The sequence below is a fragment of the Brachycentrus maculatus genome, unplaced genomic scaffold (genome assembly GCF_059751285.1).
Source record: "Brachycentrus maculatus isolate JH-2025_06_01 unplaced genomic scaffold, ASM5975128v1 h1tg000288l, whole genome shotgun sequence".
NCBI lineage: Eukaryota > Metazoa > Arthropoda > Insecta > Trichoptera > Brachycentridae > Brachycentrus > Brachycentrus maculatus.
The window spans coordinates 46,917-59,978 of NW_028281039.1; the positions used below are offsets into that span (position 1 = coordinate 46,917).

Sequence of the window (13,062 nt, forward strand, 5' to 3'; positions counted from 1 at the left end):
ATGACTAGATGTATGGATGTGAAGGAGGCTAGGAGTGTATGTCAGGACAGAAGAGTGTGGCGTTCCATCCTCTCTGCCTACCCCTGCGGGGAAACGGCGTGATTAATTATTGTTGATGTCTATGGTCCACCCTTGTGTCCAAATACTTGTGCACAAATCTGGGTTTTTCCCGTTGGGAGCTATTTTAAATATTTATGGTGATATAAGGAAAGAATGCAAGGTTGACGGCATTTGGAAATATGTTGCCATTGAAGCGTACGGAGAATCAATCGTGATTCAGTTTTGATGCACATTCCACGATATAAAGGTTTGTTTTTTAGTGCGTTGATGTCTTTGCTTGGATTTTTCGATTTTTTTTTTTATATCGACTGATCGCCGGTTTCACAACTAGCATATTAAAATCATGAAAATGCGTTTATTTGAATATAAAAATGAAACACTTGTATTTTACCACTTTTCAGTTTATTAATGTAAATTATATTTCGACATCTCAACATAGATGAAGAAGAATATGGAAGTCTCGGCATTTACGGGGATTACGACGGTCATAGGTTGGTTTAATTGATCACTTTACACGCGTGTAACATTCACCAATTCTACCCATTATTTACAACCACACTACTCAAATTCTTGGAAGTTCTATATATCGCTCACTCCTTTCAAGAACGTCATAAATCAAAAAACTTGATTTTTCAGGAGAGCGTTTTTAAAGTTTAAAAATATAATACAATGTATTAAAAACAAATATCAAGCCGCTTATTGAACTTTTTACTGTGCAACACATCCTTTTAGGTGAAACCTGAAGGTTCTTTCTCCATTTGAAAAATATTTAGTATGTTTCAAAAAATAATTTAAAAATACCTTTTATTCAAAATGAGAAAACAACACTTTCTGCCCTGTAGCGGGTAAATATTAAGTTAAAAATATGCCGCTTTTGGTGGGATATAGTACATTTTCTGAGCATTCCGAAAACACGCACAACTAAAAATTGACTCTTTTTGATTTATGACGTTCTTGAAAGGAGTGAGCGATATATGAACCAATTTAGAAAACTTGTTCTTGAATCACTAGAACTTCGCTAGAGACATCTATTGGTGAGATGTAAAGAAGCTTTTTATAAAGCAGAAACTCTTATATTAAATAATATGAAAATAACTCCTGTAATTTGAGATAATCCAGATTTTGCGAACAAGTATTTGGACACACTCAAAATGTTGTAAACTTGCTTTCTTTCCCTTAATTACCATTCGAGAAATCCACGTGTTTTTTTGTACGTTTTATCTAATTTTAAACGCTTGTATTACGTCTGGGAGCGAGTATCATTACGCTTTCTGCCCGTTTTTGTCAGGTTATTTGTATTGACAGGTTATTTGTTGCTAATTGCATCTAGCCGGAGTGAAATGGTTTCGTTTTGTAGTTGGTTTTGTTATGGCGTCGGTGGAAGCGGAGGGAGCGGTGGTTTCACGTCTCGCGACGCCATTTTGCGAGATTGCATGGTCAACTAATACTGCGGTCTGAATGCAAAACAACTTTATAATGACAGGACCGGCTCAAATCGATCGTTTATTACTGTTTTTTTTTTTAACTTTTTTTAGAACGTTTTACAAAACAAATTGGACGTTGTATTGCATTTTATAAAAAAGTTGGAATTTTCAACAAAACAAATTAGACGTCATATTGCATTTTATAAAAAATAAGAATTTAAAAAAAAAATGTACATATATTTAAAGTAGTACTCATCGCGCACATCGCGCGCATAGACTGACAGCGCGCGCGCAGGCTTGTCAACTTGACGATTAACGCACTTGCTGGTCTTAAGAATAAAATATGTGGGCAGGCATTCACGCTGACAGTATAATATGTAGATATATAATAATACATGGTCTGAAATAGACGCTTTGCGGGTAATTCGTTTTTAAATGAAAAAAAATAAAAATATAATAAGTGTAAAATAAAAGAGACTGAGCTCTTGTGCTTGGAGAGGGACTTTTTTCTTCTTTTTGTGATAGTGACATGAATTCAATAGTGAATTTATTTTTTTCATATTGAATTGATAGTTGAAATAATGATATTGAATTGTCATATTGAAATAATCATCATAGAATTGAATTGATAATTGAAATAATTATATTGAATTGATGAAATATATATATATATATATATATATATATATATATATATATATATATATATATATATATATATATATATATATATATATATTTCATCAATTCAATATAATTAGTTCAATTATCAATTCAATTCTATGATGATTATTTCAATATGACAATTCAATATATATATATATATATATATATATATATATATATATATATTTCATCAATTCAATATAATTAGTTCAATTATCAATTCAATTCTATGATGATTATTTCAATATGACAATTCAATATCATTATTTCAACTATCAATTCAATATGAAAAAAATAAATTCACTATTGAATTCATGTCACTATCACAAAAAGAAGAAAAAAGTCCCTCTCCAAGCACAAGAGCTCAGTCTCTTTTATTTTACACTTATTATATTTTTATTTTTTTTCATTTAAAAACGAATTACCCGCAAAGCGTCTATTTCAGACCATGTATTATTATATATCTACATATTATACTGTCAGCGTGAATGCCTGCCCACATATTTTATTCTTAAGACCAGCAAGTGCGTTAATCGTCAAGTTGACAAGCCTGCGCGCGCGCTGTCAGTCTATGCGCGCGATGTGAACTCAAGTTTTCAGACAAGATTTTCAATACTACTTTGAATCATGAGTACTACTTTAAATATATGAACATTTTTTTTTTAAATTCTTATTTTTTATAAAATGCAATATGACGTCTAATTTGTTTTGTAAAACGAGTATTATTTATATGTATTATTTATGTATATATATATATATATATATATATGTATATATATATATATATATATATATATATATATATATATATATATATATATATATATATATATATATATATATATATATATATATATATATATATATATATATATATATATATATATATATATATATATATATATATATATATATATATATATATATATATATATACATATATATATATATACATATATATATATACACACACATATATATATATATATATATATATATATATATATATATATATATATATATATATATAGCTCTTAATTAAGTCTGCCTATTAATCTTCTTTCTGAACTCGTCCGCCTCCGTAGTGTAATGGTCAGCACGCCCGGCTACCGTTCTGGAGGTCCCGGGTTCGATTCCCAAGGGGGGTAAAATAAATATGAGTGATTTTTTCACTTTAATATTTATTCAAAATTACCATGGACTGGTACCTGAAGTGGAGGGCTGATCACCTTTCCTTCATGTATAAACGATCAAGATAACACTGCGTTTATATGACACAGTGCCCTATGGACCACTTGGGTGCGGATAAGGGTTTTATATATATATATATATATATATATATATATATATATATATATATATATATATATATATATATATATATATATATATATATATATGTAACATTCGCCCCTACCCAGTCCGGGCCTGTCGTCTCCGCTTTTACTAAAACAGCTTGTTATAATAACATAATTTATTTGTCCGTATTGCAAAAGTATTGCATTCCATCGGCTAGTTCCCGTAAGGGTGGGCGGAGTGTTATGTATGACCAAAGAGAGGCTATTCATAAACAAACCCGTCTTTTTACTGGCATCTGAACAAAGATGAAGAATAATGTGGAAATAACTAAATAATTGATGTTTTATTATGTAAAATGCAGTTCCACCAAGAAATGTCAGTACAAAACTCAAAAGTATTTTTACCTGTTGGTGAGAGCAGCTCTCGAAACTAGTCGTGTTAAGTTAGTTAGTTAACATTAATAATCTCAAATTTGGTATTTTAAAAGTTTTTAATTTTTATTTACAACGTTTTGAGTGCGTCCAAATACTTGTTCACAAATCTGGATAAAATTAAAGGAGTAAATTTTCATATCATTTTGATATCTCAACATGGTCGTAAGCTCCGTAAAAGCCCAGACATTTATATTCTTCTTCATCTTTGTTGAGATGTAAATAATATTTTAAAAACTAACTAATTTACCATCACGCCGCTTCACCGCAGGGGTAGGCAGAGAGAATAGAACGGCACACTACTCTGTCCTTGCAAACATTCTTCGCCTCTTCCACGTTCATGCATCTCCTCATACATACCCGCCGATTGTTTCGACTCCTAACCTGACCACTTTCAAATATTTGGCATACTTGATCGTGCCATTCGGTTTGTTTTTATTTTAAATAATATTTAATTTTTATATTTGAACCATGAATATCTTCTTCTCCTAGCTCCATCCCAACTTATCGTCTTTGTAGAATGTCGTCCTCAGATTGTAGGTCCTTCTGTCATATACAACGTCACCTAGGCCATGCCTTCGAATCATGAAATCTTTCTGCAGCATCCATGAATTCTTTGGTCTTCCTCTAGACGTCTTTCGAGGAAGATCCATGGCGATTGCCTGGTTCACAATATGAACAGGTTCTCTGCTTTCTATGTGCCTATACCATCTCCAATTGCCTTTCCTCTTCCTTACTATTGATGTCTATATATAAAGCTGAATTAAAATAATTATAACTAACTAACTAACTAACCATCACGCCGCTTCACGGCAGGGGTAGGCAGAGTGAATCGCCACACCACTCTCTCTTTGCAAACATTCTTTGCCTCTTCTACATTCATGCATCTCCTCATACATACCCAACGATTATTACGACTCCTGACCCGGCCGCTTTCAAGTATTTGACATACCTGATTGTACCAAGTTTTCCTCGGTCTTCCTCTGCTTCTTTTTCCAACTACATTCGCCTCATAATTTTGTTTAACCGTTCTTTCTTCACTCATACGTTCCACATGTCCAAACCATCTCAACACACCTTTCTTAATTTTATCGATAACGCTTATCTCAGCCTTACTTTCTTTCCTTATGTCATCATTGGAACATCTATCAAACATCGTTTTGCCACACATGCGTCTTAATATTTTTATTTTTTATTTTTAATAGGCTCTCGTTTTTAACGTGTTAACCATCTCCAATTGCCTTTCCTCTACCTTACTATTGATGCCTGTTACAGCCAGGCTTGCACGAATGCGTCAACTCTTTATCTTGTCTCCAAGGGACACTCCAGCTGACCAGCTAAGCATTCGCATTTCAGCAGTTTCTAGTTGCCTAGAGTAGGCGTTGTACATCGTCCAGCATTCGGAGCCATAGAGGAGTGCGGGTCTGACAATTGTTTGGTAGACTTTTTCCTTAGCTCGGCTGGTAGCTTTGGGTCACAAAGGACTGCCGTTAGGGTATCTTCATCGCTGATGTGATTTAAATTATTTTTCAGGCGTAGAGAGAGAAAGAGTTGGAAAGGAGGGCCAAGGGACACTCCAGCTGACCGTCTAAGCATACGCGTTTCAGCAGTTTCTAGCGATTGAACCTTGAATATAAATAAATAATAGTAAAACAGTAAGGTTAATTGTCGGGTTTCATGGTATAAACTGTTCCTTGGCATGAATTCAGTCAATCTGCCGTGGGAAAAACGATATCAACTCGGTGTTACGTCTTATTGTTTAGTTAAAGTACTCTTTCTTTCATTTTCTCCGAGTTATAATACACGGTTTATGTACGAAACGGATAAAAATAAACGAAATACTTTCCATATTCCTATTCGATACGTATTTTAATAAGTGCAAAAAACGTTAAGTTTAAAATCTCTGTTTGAATAATGCCTGTTATTTAAAGCTTTTCGGCTGTCTAAACTCAAATCAAATAAAAAATACGAGGAAAAAATTATTTACATAATTAGTTGTTATTTTATTACATTAAATTCACGGCTGTCCAAATTTAAAACACTTATACTTATAACCCTTATCCGCACCCGATGGTGCATAGGGCACTGCATCGAATTGACACAGTGTTATCTTGATAATTACTTACATGAAGGCTAGTTGATCAATCTTGCGCTTCAGGAACCAGTCCAGGGTAGTATTAAATAAATATTACAGTGTAAAATCACTAATATTTATTTTTACCCCCCCTGGGAATCGAACCCGGAACCTCCAGCACGGTAGCTAAACACGCTGACCATTACACCACGGAGGCGGACAAATTTAAAACACAGTAAGGGACATTTTTTGTAGTAGGTACGTTTTTTTGCGTTTTTGGACTAAGTAGATTCTACTTCTAGTCCAAAAATGCAAAAAAACGTACTTAAAAAAAATGTCCCTTACTGTGTTTTAAGTTTGGACAGCCATTTTAGCCGGAATAAAATGCCCGCTATTAGATTTAAAATTGAATTTACTTGTAAAACCATATAAATATGACATTTCAAACTACTTAGTGTATTTTGCCAGTTTATGTAACGTTGAAACCTTTATAATACTACATCATTAAGTCAAAATTGCATATTTTTGAGTTAAAGTTTTTTGCTAGTACACCTACGTTACATTGGATGATTTTTTTTTAGAATACATATTGTGTATAATATATATAATTATTTTTAAACTCCTAACTTCTCAATAACGCTTAACCTTTCAAAACCATGTATTTATTTTGAAGAAACACTTGTTTTTTCAATATAAAAACGATATTTTAAGCAAAAAATTCAATTACGGGTTCGTTAAATGTTACCTGGGTTAAAAAAAATTAATTTAATGAGGGCTATCGATAATCCCGCTTAAATATTAATGTCCATTAGTTTACTAATAGACTTTAGTCTAAGTTATGGACACCTCGTAGTTAAAGCCTTATCTATTCACTATGATCGGCTACTCAGTAGCAGGGACTATATCGCTCACTCCTTTCAACAACGTCATATCGCTCACTCCTTTCAAGACCGTCATAAATCAAAAATCGTCAATTTTCAGTTGTGCATGTTTTCGGAATGCCCAGAAAATTTACTATATCCCAGCAAATGAGGCATATTTTTAACTTAACATTTACCCGCTACAGGACAGAAAATGTTGTTTTTGCATTTTGAAGAAAAGGTATTGTTTAATTATTTTTTTAAATAAACTAAATATTTTTCAAATGGAGAAAAACCTTCAGTTTTACCTAAAAAGATCTGTTACACAGTAAAAAGTTCGATAAGTGGATTGATATTTATTTGTAATACATTGTATTATACTTTTAAACTTTAAAAACGTTTAAAAATACACTGAAATGTTTTAAAAATAAATATCAAGCCACTTATTGAACTTTTTACTTTGCAACAGATCTTTTTAGGTAAAACCTGAATGTTTTTTGTCCATTTGAAAAATATTTAGTATATTTAAAAAAAATAATTAAACAATACCTTTTCTTCAAAATGCAAAAACAACACTTTCTGCCCTGTAGCGGGTAAATATTAAGTTAAAAATATGCAGCTTCTGCTGGGATATAGTACATTCTCTAGCATTCCGAAAACATGCACAACTGAAAATTGACGATTTTTGATATATGACGTTGAAAGGAGTGAGCGATTTGGCAGTGATATTCTTTTAACGCGTAATTTTTCACATTTGATTCGATTAAATAATAACTCCCATGGTCGAATCGAAGTTGTGTCATTTTAAAGCCATATTCGGTTACAGCACCATTTCGTAATCCGCTTGTGGTAGCCACACACGAGTATTGCACACCACACGACAACATATTAATGTTTTCATCAGCACAGCGCTACCATTCTAAAAATGCATCGTAAAATATTAATTAACGGAGAAGTTAGTTTACTCAGAAATCCGCTAGGTTCTCAATCTATGATTACACTGGCCAATAATTTACAACTTTTATTTTGTAACTTGTATGGAAATACCTGATCCTTATGCACTTTGCATAGCTGAATTAAAAAACGAAAGCAAAAAAAATGTAGCACGTCAGATTTTTTAGTTATGGATGTTTTTAATTCTGATATTGACCAAGTTTATCTTACAACATTTTGAGTGTGTCCAAATACTTGTTCACAAAATCTGGATTATCTCCAATTACAGGAGTTATTTTCATATTATTTTTTAACATCTCATCAAAGATGAAGAAGAATATGGAAGTCTGGGCATTTACGGGGCTGACGACCGTCATAGCCTGGTTTAAGTGATCATTTAAGCCTATGACGGTCGTCAGCCCCGTAAATGCCCAGACTTCCATATTCTTCTTCGTCTTTGATGAGATGTTAAAAAATAAGTTTATCTTATTATTTATGTATAAATATATATATATATATATATATATATATATATATATATATATATATATATATATATAATATATATATATATATATATATATATATATATATATATATATATATATATATATATAAATACATATATATATACATATAATGCTATCGTATTCAATATAAATAAGTAAATACATATTTTCTTGTCCGCCTCCGTAGTGTAATGGTCAGCACACTTAGCTACCGTACTGGAGGTCCCGGGTTCGATTCCCAGGGGGGGGGTTCAAATAGATATAAGTGATTTTTTCACTCTAATATTTATTCAATACTACCCTGGACTGGTACCTGAAGCGGATGGCTGATCACCTTTCCTTCGTGTTTTAACGATCAAGATAACACTGTGTTTGTATAATGCAGTGCCCTATGCATTATTGGGGTGCGGATAAGGGTTTGAAATATATTTCCACTGGTACTCCGTAATTATCAATACATTTTTGAATCCCTTAGACCTTAGACTAAAGCATGTCTAGATACCAACCACTATTACGGTTTCAACGTATATGACTGTAATACAACTCCATGCAAACAGTAATATGACTGTAACAGCAAAACTTGACGTGATACAAGCTTGTCACCATATAGACTTTGAATAAGAACTATTAACTTAGTCCAAATTAGTGATCAAAATTTCAGTTACAAAATCATTATTGGCCAGTGTCATCATCAATACTGAGGGAGCTCTTCAGAAACAGAACTCAAAGAGCTGCATGTATAATTTGCCTTGCTTATTATGTACAAAATTTACAGATCATGTGTCGGAAAAGTGTGGCTTTTAATTCATCCTACAAACTTGAGTGAGTGATGTGTGACTTATCCTCTAACAACCTTACTAAATGTGTGATTTTCTTGTCCTCCAACGAACTTAATGAGTGATGTGTGACTCTCTGTCCTCCTGCGAACTTATTGAGTGATTTGTGACATTTGTTTCATCCCATGCATTCATTGATTGATGTGTGACTTTTGTTACATCCTACGAACTTATTGAGTGATGTGTCATTTTTATTTTATCCTACGAACTTATTGAGTGAAGTGTTTTTTTTTTTAATTTTATCCTACGAGCTTATTGAGTCATGTGTGAGTTTATTTGAACCTACGAACTGATTGAGTGATTTGTGACTTATTTCATCCTACGAACTTACTGAGTGGTCTGTGTCTTATTTCATCCTACGAACTTATTTAGAGATTTGTGACTTATTTCATCCTACTAACTTACCGAGTGATTTGTGACTTATTTCATACTACGAACTTATTTAGAGATTTGTGACTTATTTCATCCTACGAACTTATTGAGTGATATGTCATTTTTATTTTATCCTACGAGCTTATTGAGTCATGCGTCAGTTTGTTTGATCCTACGAACTTATTGAGTGATTTGTGACTTATTTCATCCTACAAACTTACTGAGTGATTTGTGACTTATTTCATACTACGAACTTATTTAGAGATTTGTGACTTATTTCATCCTACGAACTTACTGAGTGAGGTATGACTTTGTCCTCCAACAAATTATTATCCTCCTACGAACTTATGAGTGAAGTGTGACTTTGTCCTCCAATCATCCTGAGTGATGACAAGATACACATGTGATTTAACGACAAGCTGGTTTCGTTAGTTTTGCATATTAACATGTTCGCAGCCCACCGAGCATATGTATACTTAACAAATATAATATATTAATACATCAGAGGATACGAAAAGTGTGTCATCCATTGAAAATGACATAACGCATTTTCAGCATCACCAAGTCGTTTGGTCATCTGACATTTCAAAGCTTGACACAAATGATTATTATTACATAAAGAACTACTAATTATTCAATATTATGTTAAAACGCACTCTGCAAGGCCCTGTACTCGCATAAATTCAACACAGATAAGCAACTGGGTGGTATTTATGGCTATTTTATTGCTGACTTGTAAATTTCGACCGTGGATGTCGTAGACTAAGTTTTGTTCAAAATATGTTAAATACTTATATAAAATATATGTAAGGTGTTTTTTAGAGGTACACAGATTCAAATTTCCAATAATAAATTGATGGTGGCTGCCGCAGTGTGGCCAGTTGCGCCATCTTGTTGAATCGACAGCTCTGTCACATCAATGCCATTCAACTAAGGTACGAAGAAGTCAGTAATTATGGTTCTGTAGCGCTCTCCATTGACAGTAAAATTCTGGCCGGCATCGTCTTTAAAAATATATGGGCCAATGATTCCACCTGCCCATAAAGTACACCAAACAGTGACTTCTAATGGATGTAAGGGCGTCTCGACAAAGGATTCTGGGTTTTCTTCACTCCAAATTCGGCAATTCTGCTTATTGACATAGCAATTTGACCAAAAATGTGCCTCACCGGTGAACAAAATTTTGCGTTGAAAAAGAGGATCAAGCTGAATATTGTTTTCGGCCCATTCCCCAACCTACGACGCGCATAATGGTCATTTAGTCTATTCATGGTGAAACGGCAAAACGTTCTGACTTCAAATCAACTGTATTTCTACAGACTGTCAATTTGAAAAACAGGGATGTGTAATGTCGCCGTTGCTGTTTGATCTATACATGGATAATTGCATGAGAGCATTGCTGAGACACAGCTGGCAACTGTGCCTTCCTCGAGTTTCTTGCCTTGTATATGCTGATAATACTGTGCTACTTGCTGATAGTGAAGACGATCTGCAGGAGTTGGTGTCAAAGGTGCATAATGTATGCAAGGAAAGTGATTTTCTGATAAATGTTACGAAATCCTCCAAAGTCATTATTTTTAAAAGAGATGAATCTGTGTGTAAAAAAGTATTGAATGGGGAAATTGTAGTACTGTTTAACCCTTACCACTCTGTAGGCCAGACATTCTGGCCCGTATGATTCTAGTAGGCAGCTCCGTGGGCCACAATGTCTGGCCCGGCGCAGGTATAACTTTAATCACCGATTTCTCTATCACCCAAGTATATTCTTCCAAAAAATATTTCAGATAAATACAGTTAATCTTAATTAACATGGTCATACGAATTGGCAGACAGTGTCCCGAAATCAGGGAACCAAAATATTTATTTTAATGGTAGAAAAACGTCGCATTTTTTTATCAGAGTAGCTGATTAGTTATGAGAAAAAATGGTCAGAGTGGTAAGGGTTAAAGATGTTGTATATTTGGGTATTATGTTAAATAGGGATGTGTAATGTCACCATTGCTGTTTGATCCATACATGGATAATTGCATGAGAGAATTGCTGGGACACAGCTAGCAACTGTGAATCTGAACACGGTGAATTTGTACCTTCCTCGAGTCTTGTAGAGCGCTTGTTGCTTTGTTCTTCTCGCTACATTGAACAGCGGCAGTGATCTCGTGTGTGTGCTGGTAAATTAGATTATCATAGTTATTCAGTTTCCATCTGCGAATTCCGTTTCTCCACACTACACTTCCACACTCCGTTACACACCTAACATACGAGAAAAAAGCGATTACTTGAAAAGAAAACCGCTCAAACGGACATACAGATGAAAAAAATATATTTACAACATTTTGAGCGTGTCCCAAATACTTGTTCACAAATCTGGATTATCTGCAATTATAGGAGTTATTTTTCATATCCATTATGATAAATTTCTCTTATAATTGGAAATAATCCAGATCTGTGAACAAGTATTTGGACACACTCAAAATGTGGTTAATAATTTAACTGGTCAAATAATAAGCTAAAATAATAAAAATGAATATGATATTTTATGGGGTTTCTCGTGTATGTGATTATAATCTAATAAAAGAGTTTCTGCTCAATAAAAAGGTTCTTTTCATCTCACCAATAGATGTCTCTAGTGATGTTCTAGTGATTCAAGAACAATGTTTTGAAATTGGTGCATATATAAGTATAAAACTTCCAAGAATTTGGGTAGTGTGGTTGTCATTAATGGGTAGAATTGGTGCATGTTACACGTGTGTAAAGTGATCACTTAAACTTTTATATTATACGGTTATAAGCCCCGTAAATGCCCAGACTTCCATATTCTTTTTCACCTTTGATGAGATTTCAAAAAATAATATGAAATAAATTTAATTATTTAAATTTGATATCTCAACAAAGATGAAGAAGAATATGGAATCTGAGTATTTACAGGGCATTTGAGCCGTCATAGGCTGGCTTGACTGATCACTTTGTGTAACATTAAGGATTCTACCCATGCTTTGAGTAAGCTTAATTTAGCGCAGACCCTTTGGAATGTATGCAAAGATCCTTACCTAATTATTTTACATACTAGGAGACGTCTGATAACATGATTTTAAACGATTCTTATTGAAATAAACCGTTTAAATACCGTTTAAACTTGGAGAACTCATGTTTTGTGATTCCTGATTTTTTTTAACTATGTGTAGGCAGAATTAGCATTCTACAGTCAATAAGTTGCCTACACGCAGTGTGACCGGCCACTTTCAATGTCACTCGACAGAATTGCGAGCAACTATTATAATATCGGCATTTACACAAAAAAATAAGCGACCAACCTTGATTTTACACCGGTATGCTACAAGTGTGGAGCTCGTTGAAAGCCATAAACAGGAACGGCCATTTAATGTAAGTCTCGAATATTCGACGGACGCCATTTTGCCTGCGGTTTTTACATAATATTTCATTTTAATATTTCGTCACGAACTTTTATTATTTTCGTATGTACCTACCTATTTATTTGTTTAATTTACTTCGTGTTCTATATAACATACTTTTACTTAGGTACCTACTTGGTTGTGAAGTAATAATTTTCAACGGGCCAATATATAATATGTGTAAAAAA

At 33.3% G+C, this 13,062-nt stretch overlaps 1 protein-coding gene across 1 annotated transcript in view; it reads left to right on the forward strand.

Annotated features, from left to right (window-relative positions):
- Nucleotides 1–13,062, forward strand: part of LOC148305056 (uncharacterized) — an 80,313-nt gene that overhangs the window by 7,861 nt on the left and 59,390 nt on the right. The gene's annotated exons all lie outside the window — the stretch shown is intronic.